General features: G+C 40.6%; 1 protein-coding gene across 1 annotated transcript in view; it reads left to right on the plus strand.

Moving 5' to 3' along the window:
• Positions 1–1,200: 1,200 nt before the first annotated feature.
• PAG1 (phosphoprotein membrane anchor with glycosphingolipid microdomains 1) overlaps positions 1,201–18,588 on the plus strand; it is a 61,399-nt gene continuing 44,011 nt past the window's right edge. Inside the window, exon 1 of the mRNA XM_025922980.2 lies at positions 1,201–1,290. The gene's annotated coding sequence lies outside the window, so the exon portion shown is untranslated. The remainder of the gene's footprint in view (positions 1,291–18,588) is intronic.

The following is an 18,588-nucleotide window of genomic DNA, read 5'->3' on the forward strand; positions in this document are numbered from 1 at the left end:
CCCCCCCCCCCCCCCCCCCCCGCTCCCTCTCACACTGCACTTACTGTGGTGTCTTCCATCTAACAGAGGTTCGGTTCGGGGGATATTTGTTAGGGGATGGGAAGAGATCTGGAGAGGAAAGGGAGATGGAGGAAATGCTGGGCACGAAACTAGAGCAAAGCCACGGGTGGGATGGGATGAAGGGTGCTCACGAATCAGGAGGGAAATGGAGGGAAAGCATCCCTGCCTGTCATCCCTCTGTTTGTGCACAGCTCCCTTACGCCCACAGTGGAATGGGGCGAAGGAGCAACTTCGGATTAGGAGATCTGTGTGTCATTCAGGCCACACAGTTCACACTGTACCCATCATGCTCCTTTTAAATTTTTTTAACGTTTATTTTATTTATTTTTGAGAGAGAGAGCGTGAACAGGGGAAGAGGCAGAGAGAGAGGGAGACATAGAATCCAAAGCAGGCTCCAGGCTCCGAGCTGTCAGCACAGAGCCTGACACAGGGCTCGAACTCGTGAACTGTGAGATCACGACCTGAGTTGAAGTCGGACTCTCAACCTACTGAGCCAGCCAGGCCCATAATGCTCTTTTTAATATGACATTCTCATAATTAAATCGTGGCTTATTTTATTTAAAAACATACTCTTCGGGGCGCCTGGGTGGCTCAGTCGGTTAGGCCTCCGACTTCGGCTCAGGTCATGATCTCGCGGTTCGTGAGTTCGAGCCCCGCGTCGGGCTCTGTGCTGACCACTCAGAAACTGGAGCCTGTTTCGGATTCTGTGTCTCCCTCTCTCTCTGACCCTCCTTCATTCATGCTCTGTCTCTCTCTGTCTCAGAAATAAATAAATGCTAAAAAAAAACAAACAAACATACTCTTCAAATAAATTGTTTTTTATCCCAAATTCAGGAACTGAATTTTAATATTAACCACAATAACACATAGATTTATTTATCACAATATTAGGGGAAATATGGAAAGAACCAATAAGTTGATGTGTGTTTGATTCACCATTGAGTATTAGAAAACATTTTTTATTTACTTACTGCTGTTTGTACTTTTTCGACCTCGCAGCTAGCTTTGCTCAGGAAGGAATGAAAAAACTCAGCATTTGGCGTAAATTTGCGAGCATTTGTACAGCAAACTGGACAGGTGTCTTTCAAAGTCTATGTCTATCTGCCTTTTTCCCCTAACTTTCTTTCTCTTTGGTTATAGGTCGGGGAGGAAGAGAGGCCTCTCAGCACATTTCCAAGGCAGTACATTGCCAGAATATTGGCTACTTATTTGGACAAACATTTCTCCAAGGTAAACATTCCCATTGTAACAAGAAGGGGGCCCGTCATTAGGATTTGCAGATTGCGGGGGTCCTGCACAAAGGCTGGATTGTTTAGCCTAACACAGACTCAGAGTGCCATGGCGAGAGGGAGGGAGAGAAGAAAGCAGGACCGTGGGGACACCCTGCAGCGTCTCCTAACTGTGTTCCCGGGAGAATGGCGGCCGAACCGGGAGCTTATGGAGTTGTGCTCCAAATGTGGGGGGAAGGAAGGGAGGAAAGGGGAAGCTGTACTTTTTGCTTCGTGTTAATCTCTCTCTGGTGTTCATGAAAGCGACAGGCGGTGTAGTTTGGTTATTACAGTAGCATTTTGTCCTTTATGGGGAACGTGTGGCATCCTTCTTCTTAGAGGTTACCAGACCATTTATGCTGTGCCCGTGTCACAAAGGGAAAGGGAGCGGAATCATATTTTACACCAACAAAGACTTACAAATGTGTGGAAGATTTTAAAGAAAATCCATGCTCTCCTTTTACCTACTAAGTGAGCCTGTGGTTGGTTGGTGACAAATACTTCATGAAGTTCTTGGTTGGGAAAATCATATCTTTAATACCTCTTTTGGGAGGGGGAGGGGTACACGTATGAGAGAGAAAATGAAAATGAGAGAAAGGGAGAGAGAGAGAGAGAGAAGAAGAAGAGAGAGAGACCCCCAAAAGGAGTCGGTCAGCATCATACTGTACATTTCAGAGGAGTAACTCCAGGCGCTTTCTTTATGAATCATGAGCTTAGCGGGAATAAAGGCTTAACAGAAGCAGCTGAATTCACCGTCAGCTTTAGCATTCATGAATTGGCTGCCAATATTTTAACACAAATCGCTGTGTCATTTCTATAAAGTTCCCCTGTTGCTGCTCAGTCTTTAGCCAAAAGCTGTTTTTGCTAAGCCCTGAAATTACATCTGATAAAACACCTCCTTCCTTCCTGATAAAGATACCCATGTACACAACCCACAGACATGCAAAAATATACGATCCAATTTAAAAGAAAATAAACTTGTCAGCTTTCTCTGTTTAGCAGTTAATAAATGGCTGACGTTACTTAGTCCTTAGCTTGTGAGAATGCAATTTCAGATGGCAAGGAGCGAGTAATGTTTTCCTCATCAGTCCTCATCCTGGTGGTTCTTTTCTGAAGGGGCTGAGTGGGGGAAATGGAGGCTGTACATTAGAGGAGAATTTTTTGATACTATTCATTGTCTGTTCTGACAGAGAAGACATTGTTTGTTCACTGTAATAGGCTTGGCAGGAATCTGTGCTGTGCATACAGAATGGGAAAATAGCAGAGCAGTGGAGAATCTCAAAATCCTGAGCAACAGATTAGCTTAGAGGTTTTGTAAAAAATATATATAATATAATATAATATAATATAATATAATATAATATAATATAATATAATATAATATATTTCAGTAGTTTCTTATTGTAGATGCAAGTCACAATTTGGGGAAATAGTTTCCTTTAAGTGATAGTTTTCCTTACCTTACATTATGCATGTATTACATTAAAAAGGCTCAAGATAGCAGTGTGCCTATCTAAAATACTGTAGTAACAAGAATTGCAATCATGAAAGTTTATGAACACACCAGACCTTTGAGATTGCTCCCTGTGCATTTGTATTCATGTCAGTGTAAATGAAAAATAACCTATGTGCATCATCTGATGATTTCACAGAAGCAGGTGTGGGCTGCCTAAGGTAAGAGAAAAAAGACCCATTAAAAGATACGCTTTGAGGTAAGAAGTACACTGCTAGGGACTCTGTGAGAGGGTGCCATGCCCCAAATGTTCAGAACTTTAAAGTTAACAACTGTAGAAGTGAAAGTGCAAAGCAGTGTGCAAACCCTGCCTTGGAAACTGAAACGGCAGAAAGCAAAGCAAGACTGAGGCCTAGTGTTTCTTCTTCTTAAGGTTCTATGTTCACCCCACTTGCCCCCTCCCCCCCCCCAGCACAGGAACTGTGTGGTGCGATGGTCCCCAACAGCCCCTGGTGTCTAGGGATTTCATATGTGTGCTTGTGTGTTTCTTACTAGAGCAGAAAAAGATGTTGTCAGGCTGCAGGCTCCTATGTTCTCAGACAGAGCACATGAGCCAGACCAGGAGAGCTCCAAGAGCAGGTGTGCTGGGGCCATTCCCAGCCAAGTTCAAGGGCCCCTCGTCCTTATGCTGCAAGAGAGATTTATCATATTCCCCAGTCTTGGCTTATATTTGTAAGAACTCTCTGCATGTTTTTATAAGGACTATATCACGTAAATTATGACATTTCTAAAATTATAGTTGTGATAATGTCACAATACACTCAGTCATTAGATTATTGCAAACCCTTCTTGGCTTTTTATGTAACCTATATAAGGGTCAGCCTTAAATACCGAAAGCAGATCTTTTACTCTGCTACTTACGACATCATTCAGGTACGTTATCTGCTTAATTTTTAAATTTCTCAGTCTTTTAAAGTGTGTTTGGCAATCTTTTCAAAGATGTGTTTGTATAACCTTTTAAAAATATATAAAATATATTTCTATGATGATATTTTCAAGTAAATACCAAAGGAACCAAGAAAAATTAACCAGGACTGTTTCTGTTTATTGCTTCAGTATATGGGTACATTTATATTGTCCGTTCTTAAAGTCGTTTTTATTTTATTATTTTTAACAACCCAGTGAAGGGCTACCCAGGGAGGTAAGGCCAAGGTGCAGCCAGTCCCTCCTGTCCCCGCAATGGCTCCTGGGAGACGCTGCCTGGGGCAGATGACCCGCGGGCCTCAGAAGACAGTTTGCAGGAATTGCTAGCGCTTCTGTGCCTTGGTGGCCCCGGCTCCCATCCTGCCTTCTTGTTCCTATTCTGCTGGAATCCCCGGTAACCGCTGCACTGGAGGCCTGATCATTAGCATGCACCAGTGACAACTGGCTCTCCAGAGCATGCGGCCACGGCCTGCCGGAAAGCAGTGGGAGCTCCCAGGCAGCTAAGTCAGTGTGTGCACCTCTAGAGGCAGAATCGCCTGGTCTGGCTTCATTCATAGGCTTGTAACTAGGAGACAAGGACTATCCCTGTCTTAAAACGAGGAGTTGCAAGGGTCTTGTTTCACCAGTTACAGCTCATCTTTGTCTGTTGCAAAAAGACAGACAGACAAAAGACATACCAAAGACTTTGTCTATTGGTATAGGTATACCAATAGAGGGAAATTGGAGTAAATGCTTAACTATTTTATTTAACAAACACTTAAACTGCTCTTACTGTGAGACAGGCAGTGGTCTAAGCACTTTGCAGATACTAATTCATTTAATCCACTTGACTCTCCCACTCCTGCTACCATTAATATTATTCCCGTTTTACTGAAGACGAAACTGAAGCGCACAGAGTATGGGTGACTTATCCATGGTTCCGCAGGTGGTAAGGGAAGATGGCATGTGCACTGGGGCTGTCTGTGCCAGAGTGTGTTAGGGCTCCATGCGCCCAATCACAGGTACCTCCTGTACATGTACCAACGACAGAGCTTGCTTCAAAGCCATGTCCCTTGGGGATCTGTAAACACACATGCCATCCCCATGGAAGTGCACGTGATGTGTTACATTGTTGGTTTTCAAACTGTGCACCCCTTGTCTCTTGGCGTTTATTTACATCAGTGGAAGAAGCATTTTAAAAAAGTGTGTTTTTTTATGTTTATTTTTATTTTTGAGAGAGAGAGAAACAGAGTACAAGGAAGGGAGGAGGAGAGAGAGAGGGAGACACAGAATCAGAAGCAGGCTCCACGCTCCGAGCTGTCAGCACGGAGCCTGATGCGGGGCTCGAACCCACGAACCACGAGATCATGACCTGAGCCGAAGTCGGACGCTCAACCGACTGAGCCACCCAGGCGCCCCAGGAGAAGCATTTTTGATTTCTGTCCTTCTAGAATTCAGAGTGGGTACAGGTTAATGCTGTGTGGTAAACCCGGGATTCCAGCCACTACATTCCACGGCCGTCAGGGTGAGCTGGACTCCGCAGCACGCCTGCATAGGGTCCCCCCAGCAACAGTAGGAGGAAGGCCAAGGGCAGCCACTGTCCCTCTGCCTCCGCACCTCTTTCACTGGGTGGGATGTGCTCCAGCCGTGAGGCCAGCAGTGTTGGACTTGCCAACATTGAGAGACGCCGCTATTCAAGCTGATATGTCAGTCAGTTGGATGTTTGACCACTCTCCTCTCACCCGCCGTGAGGATTTAGACAGCTGGCTTTGGGAGGTCGGTCTTGTCTTACTTAACCCAGCACTTCCCAAAGAGAGATGTTAATAGGTTCAGCTCCCTACTGCTGCTCCTGAAAGAGAAAAGAAAAAACGTTTTATTTACGATCAGATGTTTGAGAGACGTGGGTTAAACGAAATTAAATCGATGTACTTACTGCAGGTTTCTCAGAATTTTCTTGGGACTCTCCAGAGCAAGATGTAGAATGCAGAATTTCCTAAATTTTTTATTCCCGCCGATGGGGAGAAATGTCTACCAGCACCCCTGGGGCAGTGCTGCCTTAAGAAAAGGAGAAAAGAAAAAAGAAAAGAAAAGGAGAGACAACAGATGTGTCATAGAAGGTAATCAGGTATTGAGGAAAATCAGTCAGCTACATTTGGGATCCCTAAATTCCAGCTCGTCTTTAAACCAATAATCATTGCAACCTTAGAACTTCAGATTTCTCATCCGTAAAATATGGAGGATAGAACTGGATTATCTCTAAGCTCTTTTCATCTTTATGAAAAGCTGGCAACTGTTTGTTTATATCCTAGCTTGCTCCAGAAGGGTTTGTAAGAATAAGGCACAATATATAACACATTAAGACAGAGTGGATTAAAAACAGGTGAAGGTAAAATGAGGCACAGGGAATATAATGTAGGAAACACAGAGGAAGGAGGGAGGTTAGTATGCAGAATGAATTCTGTGAAATCTTTCATGGTTAATATGAAAGAACCAAGTTTTGTTCAATGCTTTCTGATGAACAGTCTGAAGAGAAAACTAGAATCATATAGCCTTGTGATTAATAGGGTCCTAAGCTAAAAACACATTTTTTCCTGCAGAAACACCTGTTCCTAGTTCTGAGACCAAATTTTTCTCATGATGTTTATATTTTGTGGCCTTTTACCCTTTTAGATAGAAATTTTGGCTCTGTGACAGGCTGGTCCCAAAGAGATTTGGGCTGTCTATAAATGTGCTTCATAGGTAGCTGTGGGTACATCGTCCTCATTTATTAAATCATTACACATTGTAGACCAGCTCTGCTTTGCTGTATGTGAAGGTGTCTGGGTCTCATTTCTCTGGACTCTGGAGTATTCTCTAGAACCTGGAGGGCTGTGTGCTGGGAGGCCAAGGTCTGGATTGCTGTGCTGGGGTGCACGGTGTATACAGCAGAGCCCATTTGTGTGGCCTCCCTTGTACGCTGTCATTACATCCATTCAGTTTTGAGGACGCTCATCCCCTTGTCCCCCACTCATGTCCAACTTCTTACCCTTTGTCGTAGCCTGGATCAGGGTTTCCCTCCAGCCTCTTCAGAAGATCTTTGGGATTCAAAGGTGTCCCAGGGATTTTACATGTTAGGGTGGTAAAGGTTCAAGTCCAAGGCCTCTTTTTAAAGTATTAGTAAATAGCATGATTATGTAAATATTTTTAAAGAAAACAAAACTGTTGGAAGACCTCTAAGAGCATAGAAAGCCACTGATGACAGTCAGATGAACAAATATGCTCACTCAAATGCTGCAAGTTTCCAATGCAGTTTTAATTAATAGTCATGTATTGTTTATTTATATATGTCTATGTATATATGTATATATGTATATATATGTATGTATATATATATACACACACACACACACACCAGATAGCTGATTAGTGAGACAATAGGCATAAGAAGTATCAATGTTATATTATAAACTTCAAATATCTGGTCAAAATTCTTATATACTTATCATAGTATTGATAATGTTTTATGTTTTAAATTGGGTAGTGGTTATATGAGTATTTGTTATATCATACTTTTTGTGAATCTTAAATATCTTAATATATTTGGTAAGTTTTATATTAGTTTATTAGAATCTGTATGGTAGGGCTGCCTGGTTGGCTCATTTGGTTGGGCACCCAACTCTTGATTTTGGCTCAGGTCATGATCTCACAGTTGTGAGATCGAGCCCTGTGCTGGGCTCTGTGCTGGGTGAGGAGGCTGACTGAGATTCTCTCTCCCTCTCTCTCTTCTTTTTTCCCCCTCTCTCCCCCTCTGCCCTTCCCCTGATCTCCCTCTCTCTTTCTCTCCCCCCCCCCCAGAAAAAAGGAATATGGTATAAAATTCAATGTTAAAAAAAGAAAAAGTAGTAATGACAATCATATAATCTGGCTTTTCATTTATTAGAATTAAATATCATCCATACCGTTAATGTGTATGTCCTCAAGCTCCTGTTGGCAAGCTAACAACACGGTCAGATCAGACAAAATATATGTTTGTTGCAGAGAAACGCTTACAAACAGCAGCCTCAACCTTTTTATCTTGTCTCATTATTTTAACAGTAAACACAAAAATTATCATAGGTCGATTATGTTTGTCCAAAATGTTGAATACTCAAACATTATCTAACGAAAGCAATTATTGTCTGTTTTGGTACTGTAACATATTAAATATAATTTGGAACCTATATATTTGAAACTTACATGTGAAAATATTTATATATGTGATATACACCAATATGCCTTTTCAAAAATTTGTCTGAAAGTCATGTATTTTATTATAAAAGGAACCTAGAGCTCATTGAATAGCACATCACTTGTTAAATAGGAAACACTCAGAATTATTAAGGTTTGTATGTAAATGAGCATAATAATACAAACTTTCATAATAACCCATCTAAAATAAAATAATTGTACTTAAGTCATCTCTGTCTTGTATACCATAAAATTTTTAACCAAAACATATCTGATGGAGGCTTGCAAAAATAGAACTATGCAAGTCAAAACAGGTGAAGACTTTAGTGCAGCCTGGACAAGACGTTGCAATAATTATTTGTGTGCAGTTTAAAGAGAATCTTGCTGTTCTGGAGTAAATGGTTGGTAATGAGATAATATGAGGTATGGTGATTTGCAGAAAGGAGATTAAAGGCCACCGGTAGAGTCAGTTGATTAGAAGAAAATGTTATGAAACCACTCTTGCCCTGCCTGCCTCATGCCCCCCGCCCTACATGACAGGAACATCTGCTGTAGTTCCCTGTTCCAGCTCTCAGGGAAAGTCAGTGATTACCTCTTTCAGGGAGTGCTGACCTCAGAAGTGGTCCAACCTCCCCTGCCCTGTACTGATTATGTTCTCTTTACTTATTGTATGATACACATACATACATATACTGTTTTGAAATACCAACCATAAATCAATGGCATTTCCACTGTTTATTGTTCTTTTTACAACAAAAGGTGACTTCTTCCTAAGAAGTCTTAATTTTCTTAATCACGTTAAATTTCTCAGAGTTTCATTTCCTTGTGTTCTTGGTCACTGGAGTATTATTTGTACTGTCTTGTTAGATGAGTTTATTAGTTTTCATGTTCCAACTTCACTATTAACTTATTTTTAGTACAGTAAATAAATTTTACATTTATTACATTCAAATGCAGCTAATGCATTTCAAAACGATTTCAATCAGCATCATTATTTTCCAACAGTCTTAATGTTGCTTGACTATTCTAATTGTTCATTTAAAAACCCACCTTCATCGAAATAGCTACTCTTTAATAAAGCTTCAGTAAAAGTCTGAAAAAGCATTTCAATGGATTGGACCTAAGGAAAAAGAAATACATATAAATGAAATCTCTTTTACATTTAATTAATTGATGTAAGCTACAGTATTTCTCTGTGAGTTGTAACTAGCTTTCATTTTCAAACTTTGGAAGAATGAGTCATTTGTACTAGGAAGTAGATGCTGAAGAACTATGTTTGGCAACTTGGAGAACATTTTTAGCATTTGAATTTCCCTATTTATAGTACAGCATCAGGCAGAGTAAAATGTTTGGCATTTCTATAAGGGATGCAAACTCTTTAACATTCTCTGTTGTGATCTAACAATTCATTTCAGAGTAAGATGAATCAGTCTTGTTTGGAAAATGTTTTATACAAATATTGGCAAGGAAACTGTAACTGCATTTCTGTGGATTTTAAAAATGCAAACTCCCCTAAAGAAAATGACAAATTGCACAATATTACTTCTTTCTTCTGCATTACTCTAGTTCTATGTGAACTACCTTTTATTGCGTTAAATTCTCACACTACTCTGCCCCATTCCTTGCTTTTTCGATTTTGTTAACCCATGTTGAAATCAGACACCATGTTTCTGGGTCCCTCCAAATGTCAAGTTCCTTTTAATCTAAATGTCTCCACAGTGTTTTTCTCATAATTAAAACTCCAGATTACTTTATTAAAATATGCCCTTTCCTTTTACCTTAGACAATATGAGAGTAGTAATTCTCTGCTCTTACTTGCCTGAACAGAAGAGAGATATTCATATTCTCTCCCTCATTCTCTCTTTCACACACACACACACACACACACACACACACACACACACATACACACAGGGTTGAACTAATAAAAAAAATAGAGCACGCTAAATCTAATGTGGTACCCTGGATGGGATCTTAAAACAAAAAAAGGACAGTGATGAAAACGAAGGAAATCTGAATGATGTATGGACGTTACTTAATAATAATGTACCAATGTTGGCTCGTTAATGGTACAAATGTACCATGTTAACGTACAAAGTTAATAGTAACCTAGAAAAATTACAATAACTATAGCTAATGTATTAAATGGCAGAGTTGACTGCAGTCTGTTTTGTGACAAGAATAATTAGAGTATGGAGTGATAACTGGTTCCATTTTTGCCGAGGTCCTCTTTGAACATAGCTGTCTGTAGCAGGGGTTGGCAACATCTGGGGCCAGATCCAGCCAGCTGCCATTTGTGTCAGGCTCGCGCATGCGTTGCTTTTCTTTTGTCGTGCCCGTCTCCAGAGGGCTGAGAGGGTGCGGGCTCAGGCTCACCGGGCTGGATTCCCAGCCGTTTGGTTAGCGGCTCTACTTGACTTGTTTAACCTCTCTGGACCTCATTTTCCATTTCTAGGAAGTCAGAGGACCAAATCAGATTTTTCTCTCGGGGAATCTGTGGCATACAAACTTCTGATCCTGTGTGCTACAGGTCTGTTTGTGATCGTAGCTATGGAATTTATTGAGGATAAAATTGTGGCACTAAGCCAACTTGCATACTTTATGATAGTTCATAGCATGAGATTATCCATCATTTTCTCAGCATTTTTGAACTCTGCCAAAAAAAGAAATAGTCCTTGAAAATAATACTGTTGCCACGTGAGAGTCACTTATGCATTAAAAGAAGACAAGACCACAGTTTCTTGAAATACCCGCATCAAATCTGAACTAAAAATCCTATTAAAATATTAAACTATACCTTAATTTGTGATGAAGTACATATAAGTAAATATAAGGTACATCTCAAACCAAATTTTTTCAGTTAATGTGCCTTTGATCATACACTTAAATGTAATTTAGTTTGAATTTATTATTTAATATAATTGATAGCTTATTTGTGGTATTCTAGTTTATGATAATAAAATTTTGAATACCTAATTATGCTTAAGGCCTCTAAACACACTTAAGATCCTGCCAAGTATCCATATTACGCTTGTTGAGTTAATCATTAGGAAGTTACTCATCTGATAATTATTTCTTAATTCCTTTTGAGTCAGCCATTGTCCATAAGAAATTAGTTTCTAGCTCTAGTATTTCAGTGCTATATTTTGAGTAGAGGCATATAAAAAAAAGAAAGGTTACTTAGGTCTGCCTTGAAAGTTAAATCGAATAATAACCACTTGACTGATGGAAGTACTCCCGGAACAATTGAATAGTGGTTCTCAACCTTAACTGCTCAATAAAATCACTCAGGGGGTTTTTAAAAATCCCCGTGTGCAGTTTGTACCCCAAACTAATTAAACCAATCTCTGGAGGCATTGTTTTAAAACTTCCCAGGTGCTGGAGGCGCCTGGGTGGCGCAGTCGGTTAAGCGTCCGACTTCAGCCAGGTCACGATCTCGCGGTCCGTGAGTTCGAGCCCCGCGTCAGGCTCTGGGCTGATGGCTCAGAGCCTGGAGCCTGTTTCCGATTCTGTGTCCTCCTCTCTCTCTGCCCCTCCCCCGTTCATGCTCTGTCTCTCTCTGTCCCAAAAAATAAATAAACGTTGAAAAAAAAAAATTTAAAAAAAAAAAAAAACTTCCCAGGTGCTTCCAATATGCAGCAAAAATTGAGACTCCTGGCCTTGAGGCCTTGTGATGGTCTCCGTCCAGCAGAACTCCCCGGCCCTTCAAAACTGGGTGACTTGAGCAGCTATTAGTCACTTAAAGAGTGAACCATAGCCCCCCTCCTTGTCCACAGGGGACACGTTCCAAGACCCTCCATATCTAAAACCACATGTAGTACTGAACCCTAGATATACTATGTTTTTCCTAAACATACATACCTACAGTAAGGTTTAATTTACAAATTAGGCACAGTAAGAGATTAACAACAATAATAATACATAGAATAGTTATAACCACATTATAATTAAGGTTATGTGAATGTGCTCTCTCTCTCACAATACCCTATCGTACTATATTCACCCTTCTGGTGATGATGATGAGAGATGCTAAAAGGCCTCTGGATAAGATGCAGTGATGGGAGTAACTGAGGCATCGTGACGTAGCGTTAGGCTACTGCTGACCTTGTGACAACGTATCAGAGGGTCATCTGCTTCCGGACCACAGATGGCTGTGAATAACTGAAATCACGAAAGCCAAACCATGGATAAGAGGGGACTGCTGTCTACTTCCAAAGAGAAAGAAGTTTGCCAGTAGTAAGGAACAAAAGCATGTCCCTTGCCCTAAATCTCCACCTCACAAATACCAGGAGAGTTTGCCCTGATTTTGAAATTGCATGCCTTAGTGCTACAGTGTTTGCTGTGGCTTTTGTTTTACGTGGTTTTTTTAGTTCCCATACAAGATCAGTGAGAGCTAACACTTACTGAGCACATCCGGTAAGTTTCAGTCCCTGTACTATACATCATTCTGCCTCCCAGCCAGGAAAGAAAAAGTTAGTCACTTCAGAATAAAAGTAAAAAGCCAGGGTTTTGTTTTGTCAGAGAAATCTTATCTCAGTGTAATTGGATATTTGATCATTTATTCATTCATTCAATAAACATTTATTGAATATATGTGCTGTTCCAAAAACAAGCTTTAAAGGTACTTTAAGTTTTAAAGTACGAAGGATCTGTTTGTGCTATCATTTGCTTCATAACAAGCTTAGTGACTCAGTATGACCATTAGTTCTGTAATTGGCAATGAAGGCTGGACTTAGTTGGGGAATTCCTCTGGTCCCCACCAGGGTCCCACACACAACAATGTTCAGCTATGGTTTGGCTTTACTAATCTTAGCTGGGCTCTCACGTGTCTGGGGTGTGGGCTGGGATAACCTGGTTGACAGAACTCTGGTCCATGTTATCTCTCATCCTTCAGCATTCTGTCTCATCCTTCAACAGGGCTAGCCTAGTCTTCATCACTTGAGGGAGTTAGGGTTACCTAGAGAATGAATGCAGGGTTATGAGGCACCTCATCTCAGAGGCCTCATCTCAGAACTGGCACACGATCACTTCTGCCACATTTCTTGGCCAAGCAAGTCACAAGTCGGGTCTAGGTCCAAGGGCTAGGGAAATAGACTCTATCTCTTGATGGATAGTCCTGAAAAGTTCTATTACAAAGGGTGAGGATAAAGGAAAGAGTAGAGTAATTGTGGTTATTTTTGCAATCAACCACAGATGGAAATTCTAATTCTGTCTTGGGACGTTAAGGGAGATTTCTGAGAGATGACTTGAGCAGGTTCAAACCTGGAAAACAAACAGTGCGAGATGAAAACAATAGCATGAGTGAAACTGTCAAGTTGCGGTTTCCTTAATGAAAAACAAAATGGAGATTGTAAAATTTCCTGAATATAGGAAATATGGCTAGCCCAACACAGAGCATTTAGAAGGCACTCAGCATGTACTTTTTCATTTGCATTTACATCATTTACATCAAATTGGGTGGGCCCATAAGACAGATGTAATAATCTGATAGCTTTATAACTTATCATCTGAGTGACCTTAAACAAGTTACTACCTTCTGTAGCTCTCTTTAGTACAGTGAAGAGAGTAATGTCTTTTGTGTCAGTTCATTTTTGCTGCATAACAGCCACCCCACAGCTTAATGGCTTAAAACAACAGCCATTTACTAGACTCCTTACTCTGTAGGTTTATAGTTTGGGCTGGCCCAGCGTGGCAGCTGGTTTCAGTTGGGCTCATGTATGTGTCTGTAGTCATCTTACAGTCAGCTAGGTGTCTGCACCTAGCTGGGGGTATAGTGAGGATACCTGGGCACCTGCCTCTCATTCAGTAGGCTAGTCTGGGCTTATTCATACAGAGGGTCACACAGAGGATCCCCAGGCTTCCAAGAATGAGACCAGAAACCCGCAAAGCTTATGGGTGAGGTTCACAATTGACACACTTTTGCTTCCACTGCGTTTCATTAGACAAAGTGAGTTGCAAGGCTAAGTGAGAATTAAGAGTAGAGAAATGGGCAGCATTTTTTACTGTAAGGGGCTACAAAGTCATATTGCTAGGGGTGAGGATGCAGGGAAGAGAAGAATTGTAACCACTTACACAACCTTCTCCACCTGCCTATGGTTCGCAACAGTCCTGTGAAGAATAAGTTAACTGTAACTTGATTTTTCTAGATGAGGCTCCAAGTTAGAAAGTGTCTGGCAGATAGTGGATGTTCAGTAAGTAGAAGCCATTAACTTTTTCTTACATATATTAGAAACCAGAGTTTCAGCAAGATTCTTTTAATTACCTATTTTAAAGAGCATCAGATGAACCACCAAATGGTATTCACAAAGGTTACATAAATGTTATGCTTTCTTTCCCTGTTGCAGAAAAGTAATATAAGTAGAGAAAAGCTCACTGCCTATGAGTGCGTGTGTATCTTGGCACAGTATTCAGGAATTGTCACCTGACGAGTCTGACAAAACCTAGCAGTGGGGCCAGGCATCTTCACAGCTGCCCGGAAGAAAGATATACTTAATGAGAAGAAAAAAAAAAATAGAGATAGTAAAGTATAGTATTTCAATTCCAAAAATATTAAAGGCCCTTTTAATGGGTTAGAACCCATTTTTAAACCTATGCAAAGAATGAAAACCTTAATAAATCTTTATTGATTTCTTTCACTGTTGCCTTATAAGTATTTTCACAAAACCAGCGTAGCCCCATATAGTTCCAGATTGATCCAAAAACTGCTCTTGGATCCCATAAATTGGATTCAATGGAGATTTATTTGTCTGACAGCTAGACTCTCTCTAATCAGTGATGTGAACTGGGTCAAAAAAAAAAAATCTATGTTCTTTGAAATAAATAGGACATCAGAGGTGATTCAAGAACATGTAGTATAGAAAAATGGCAAATGTTCATTGAGGATGGTGTCTGCTTTTTACATCTGTGGTGCTTCTAAGCTCCTTAAAGGGATCTCAGATGATCATTGGGCTCTGCATCCCAAATCCAGCCTCTATTAGCCAGCCGTCCACCTCCAGAAGCCCCAAGGCCCTCAAAAGGCCATGTCCACCTGATAACACTAATTTCCAGGTGCCGAGCTCCCACTGTACTGCAGTTCCTTTCATGATTTTAGAAGATTCTTGAGGCAGAGTGATTGAGACCGATGGTCCTCATCCTTACCTGTCTCACTTTCTTCCTCTCTGAGTGATGGGCGTGAAGAGCTACTGAAACCCTAGAAGCCTCCGTTCCTTATTTCACCAGCAATGATTGTACAAATACACTTAGGTTTACATGGCCGTTCCATCATATTTATAGTCATTAGGTTATTAACAACACAAACATTGCCTCCCGGAAATTTAGATGATCAGAAAGAAAAAGAGAATAGAAGTTAAAACATTCAAGACAGCCCAGCACAAACACGTTTGCTGATGGCCTTGCTTTTGCTTTTAAAGCCTGCCGGTCCCAGCTATAATCACCACCCTGTCTCACCCTAAGACACGGGAGTGCAGTGCCTTTGCTGTAAGAGTAAACAGTTCATTTGAACACTTGGTGTTTGTGTTTAAAGTAATGTTTTATGGACCGTGTAATAAAGTACCTTACCTGGTACCGAGCATATGGTAATAAGTATTCATGGACGTGATATGTCTGTTTGTGCATGCCTGAGAGTGATTTCTGCTTTATGAAATTCATGTTGGCAAGGACAGTGGTTTTTGTTGATACTAATAGACCATCTGGGGCTTGCTATTCTCAACTTGATGGCTCTGTTTATACCTAATATCTTTAAGGGGAATTCCATATTTTTTAACTTTGGCAAACTACAAGTTGTATACAGGCTTCTGAACCCAATTCAGAGAAGTTTACCCTGCAAATATCTTAAATTACTGCAATGATTTTTTATAAATAAAAATTAAATGCAAATGTGCTATGCTCAGTCTCAGAGATCCCTGGAGATCCTGAGGTTTTTGGTATTGTTACTATAAAGAATTTACAGTATATTAAACATTTTACCTAAAACACACACTTTGAAAGCTGTCGGAAACCCTATTCAAATGAAAGCCATCGACAGATTTAGGAGGCATAATTGGTCTTATTCAGATTTTAGATGATTAGTAAGACATAAATACTGGTTCTGTCTTCTACATCTCCAGTATTAATGCAAGTTCTCACAGGCTGACACTGAGTAATACACCACCATTTTACCTTTTAAGACCATAGAACTTTGTCCCTTCGAGAGGATGTCATGCCTTTTAAAAGAACGGCAACCAGCACCCAAAGTGGGAGGGTGTGGAGTCATGGTTTGCTCCACCCTACGCTGTTATTCCCCAACTTCAAGTTGAGTGTTAACCACCATGTCCCGTGTGCCGTGGTTCTATTAAGTTCGAGTTAAGCAAAAAAGCAGAAGATAGAATGAACAAGTTGTTTAAAAGAAATGAACATTGCTTTAAAGAAAAATGAGAAACGTTACGTGTCTTTGCGAAAGAGAAAATACTTCAGCGTGGTGAATTCCCATCTGGCCTGCCCCTGTGTTTGCAGTACCCGCCAGGCCGCTGTGGCATTGGAGTTGGTGGCTGGGACAGCTGTGTGCTCTTTGCGTTCCTGGCTTGTTGATGAGAACATCGTTTTGTATGAAACCACATTTTTTTAATACCGTGTATTAAATACTGCATTTTCAACACCATGAGGAAAGAACATCAGATTTAGAGTGGAAGACAGGGATGGCGCTGCTGTTTTCCTGGGTTGGGTGGGGTCTCGGCCAGCCTCTTACTCCCTCTGGTCTATTGTTTCCTTGTTGTAAAACACCAATAATGATTTAAAAGAAGGAGAACCCTGCCTTAAAGGTTTCTCATAAGATTGTTGAGCTAGTCAAAAAGTAAAATCTGTGAAAATGTTTGATAAACTCTGGAGTATTACACAAAAATAAGGTGATAATAATGGCTGCCCTGAACTTCAAGCTGAGTGTTAACCACCATGCCCTGCGTGCTGTGGTTTTCTGAAGTTAGAGTTAAAAAAACTCTGCCCTGTGGGGTGAGGGAAGGTGAGGACTCTTGGGTCTTCGTAGATGAGTAAAGGACTCAGATTGAGAGACTCCACCTGGATCATGGGGTTATCATGGGGTGATTTACCAGTGGAGCAGGATTTAACCTGTGTCTGTCAGACCCCTGAACCCATGTACATCTCCTGTCTTATTAATAATGTTGTGGTTATTGCCTTTTTTCTATGGTCTGCCATAAAAAGTGCCAAGTCAGACATACATAATACATATTTTGTTGCGTAAGACTCCAGGAAGTAAATATGATGGAAATAAGGAAAAGGGGCTAAGACTGAACCTCAAAGAAGAACCACAAAATTACACAACCATGGAAAGGAGCAAGAAAGGCCCTAGGAGTGTCTTCTCAGTGTATGGTTAATGCCACAGTTTGTCATTTTCATTTCCTTACAAGTCCATGGCATTTTAGTTGACACATTGATGACAGTCATTATGGATAGTTATACAAGTGGCATATATAAAATTTGTTCTTTCTTGTTCATAGATAGACACATACATAAACTTAATCAGAAACCTCACAATCTTGTGAGTGTGAGTTAACTGACCTGGGGAGACAAAATCCTTGATTATAATTTGATCATTTCGGTGATGGAAGTAAAAACAACAACAACAACAACAAAAATGAGTAAAATCCTGGTGGTTATATCTAGAGGGTTAATCAGTTCAGGTTCGCATTTTTGGCAAGAAGACTTCATAGTTAGTGCCTCCTCTCACACAATAGAACCCCATGTCTGATTGTGCTTCCACTCATGACGTTAAGATTAATCATTGGGTTCAGGTGTAATCATCCTGACTCACTTACTACAAAGTTTCCTATCAGCCCAACCCTGTAGTTTGAACAGGCTTGGATGATCATTGCTGAGAAATAATGGTTAGTTATGTGTTGGCTTTGTGACTATTTATGGCCTACTGTATGCATTACATAGGTTCCTGTAAGTTTCTATAAAAGTCTATTTGAAATTGAATTATGTTTTTTTTTTTAATTTTTTTTTTTTAACGTTTATTTATTTTTTTGGGACAGAGAGAGACAGAGCATGAACGGGGGAGGGGCAGAGAGAGAGGGAGACACAGAATCAGAAACAGGCTCCAGGCTCTGAGCCATCAGCCCAGAGCCCGACGCGGGGCTCGAACTCACGGACCGCGAGATCGTGACCTGGCTGAAGTCGGCCGCTTAACCGACTGCGCCACCCAGGCGCCCCATAAATTGAATTATGTTTTAAACAAATTTGAATTGGTCATGATTTAAAATAGTATTTTTTTATAAAAACATCCATGTCATTTCATTTTATTTCACTCTTTCATAAATAGAAATTTATATGTATTGGATGTGGTTAAAGCAAGATAACACCATCTCTTAGAACTGTATAGTGTGAGCAAACTTTCTTCATTTGAATCAGCTAATTCTGATATTGATAATGATTACAGTTTACCATTTGAATTTAACTCTATTTAAAAAGAGAAATAATCAGTGTCACCTTGGTGGCTCAGTCCGTTAAGCGTCTGACTTTGGCTCAGGTCATGATCTCACGGTTCGTGAGTATGAGCCCTGTTTTGGGCTCTGTGCTGAAAACTCAGAGCCTGGAGCCTGTTTCAGATTCTGTGTCTCCCTCTCTCTGCTCCTCCCCTGCTTGTGC

Source organism: Puma concolor, chromosome F2 (assembly GCF_028749965.1).
Source record: "Puma concolor isolate L17-30 chromosome F2, mPumCon1.1.hap2, whole genome shotgun sequence".
Classification (NCBI taxonomy): domain Eukaryota; kingdom Metazoa; phylum Chordata; class Mammalia; order Carnivora; family Felidae; genus Puma; species Puma concolor.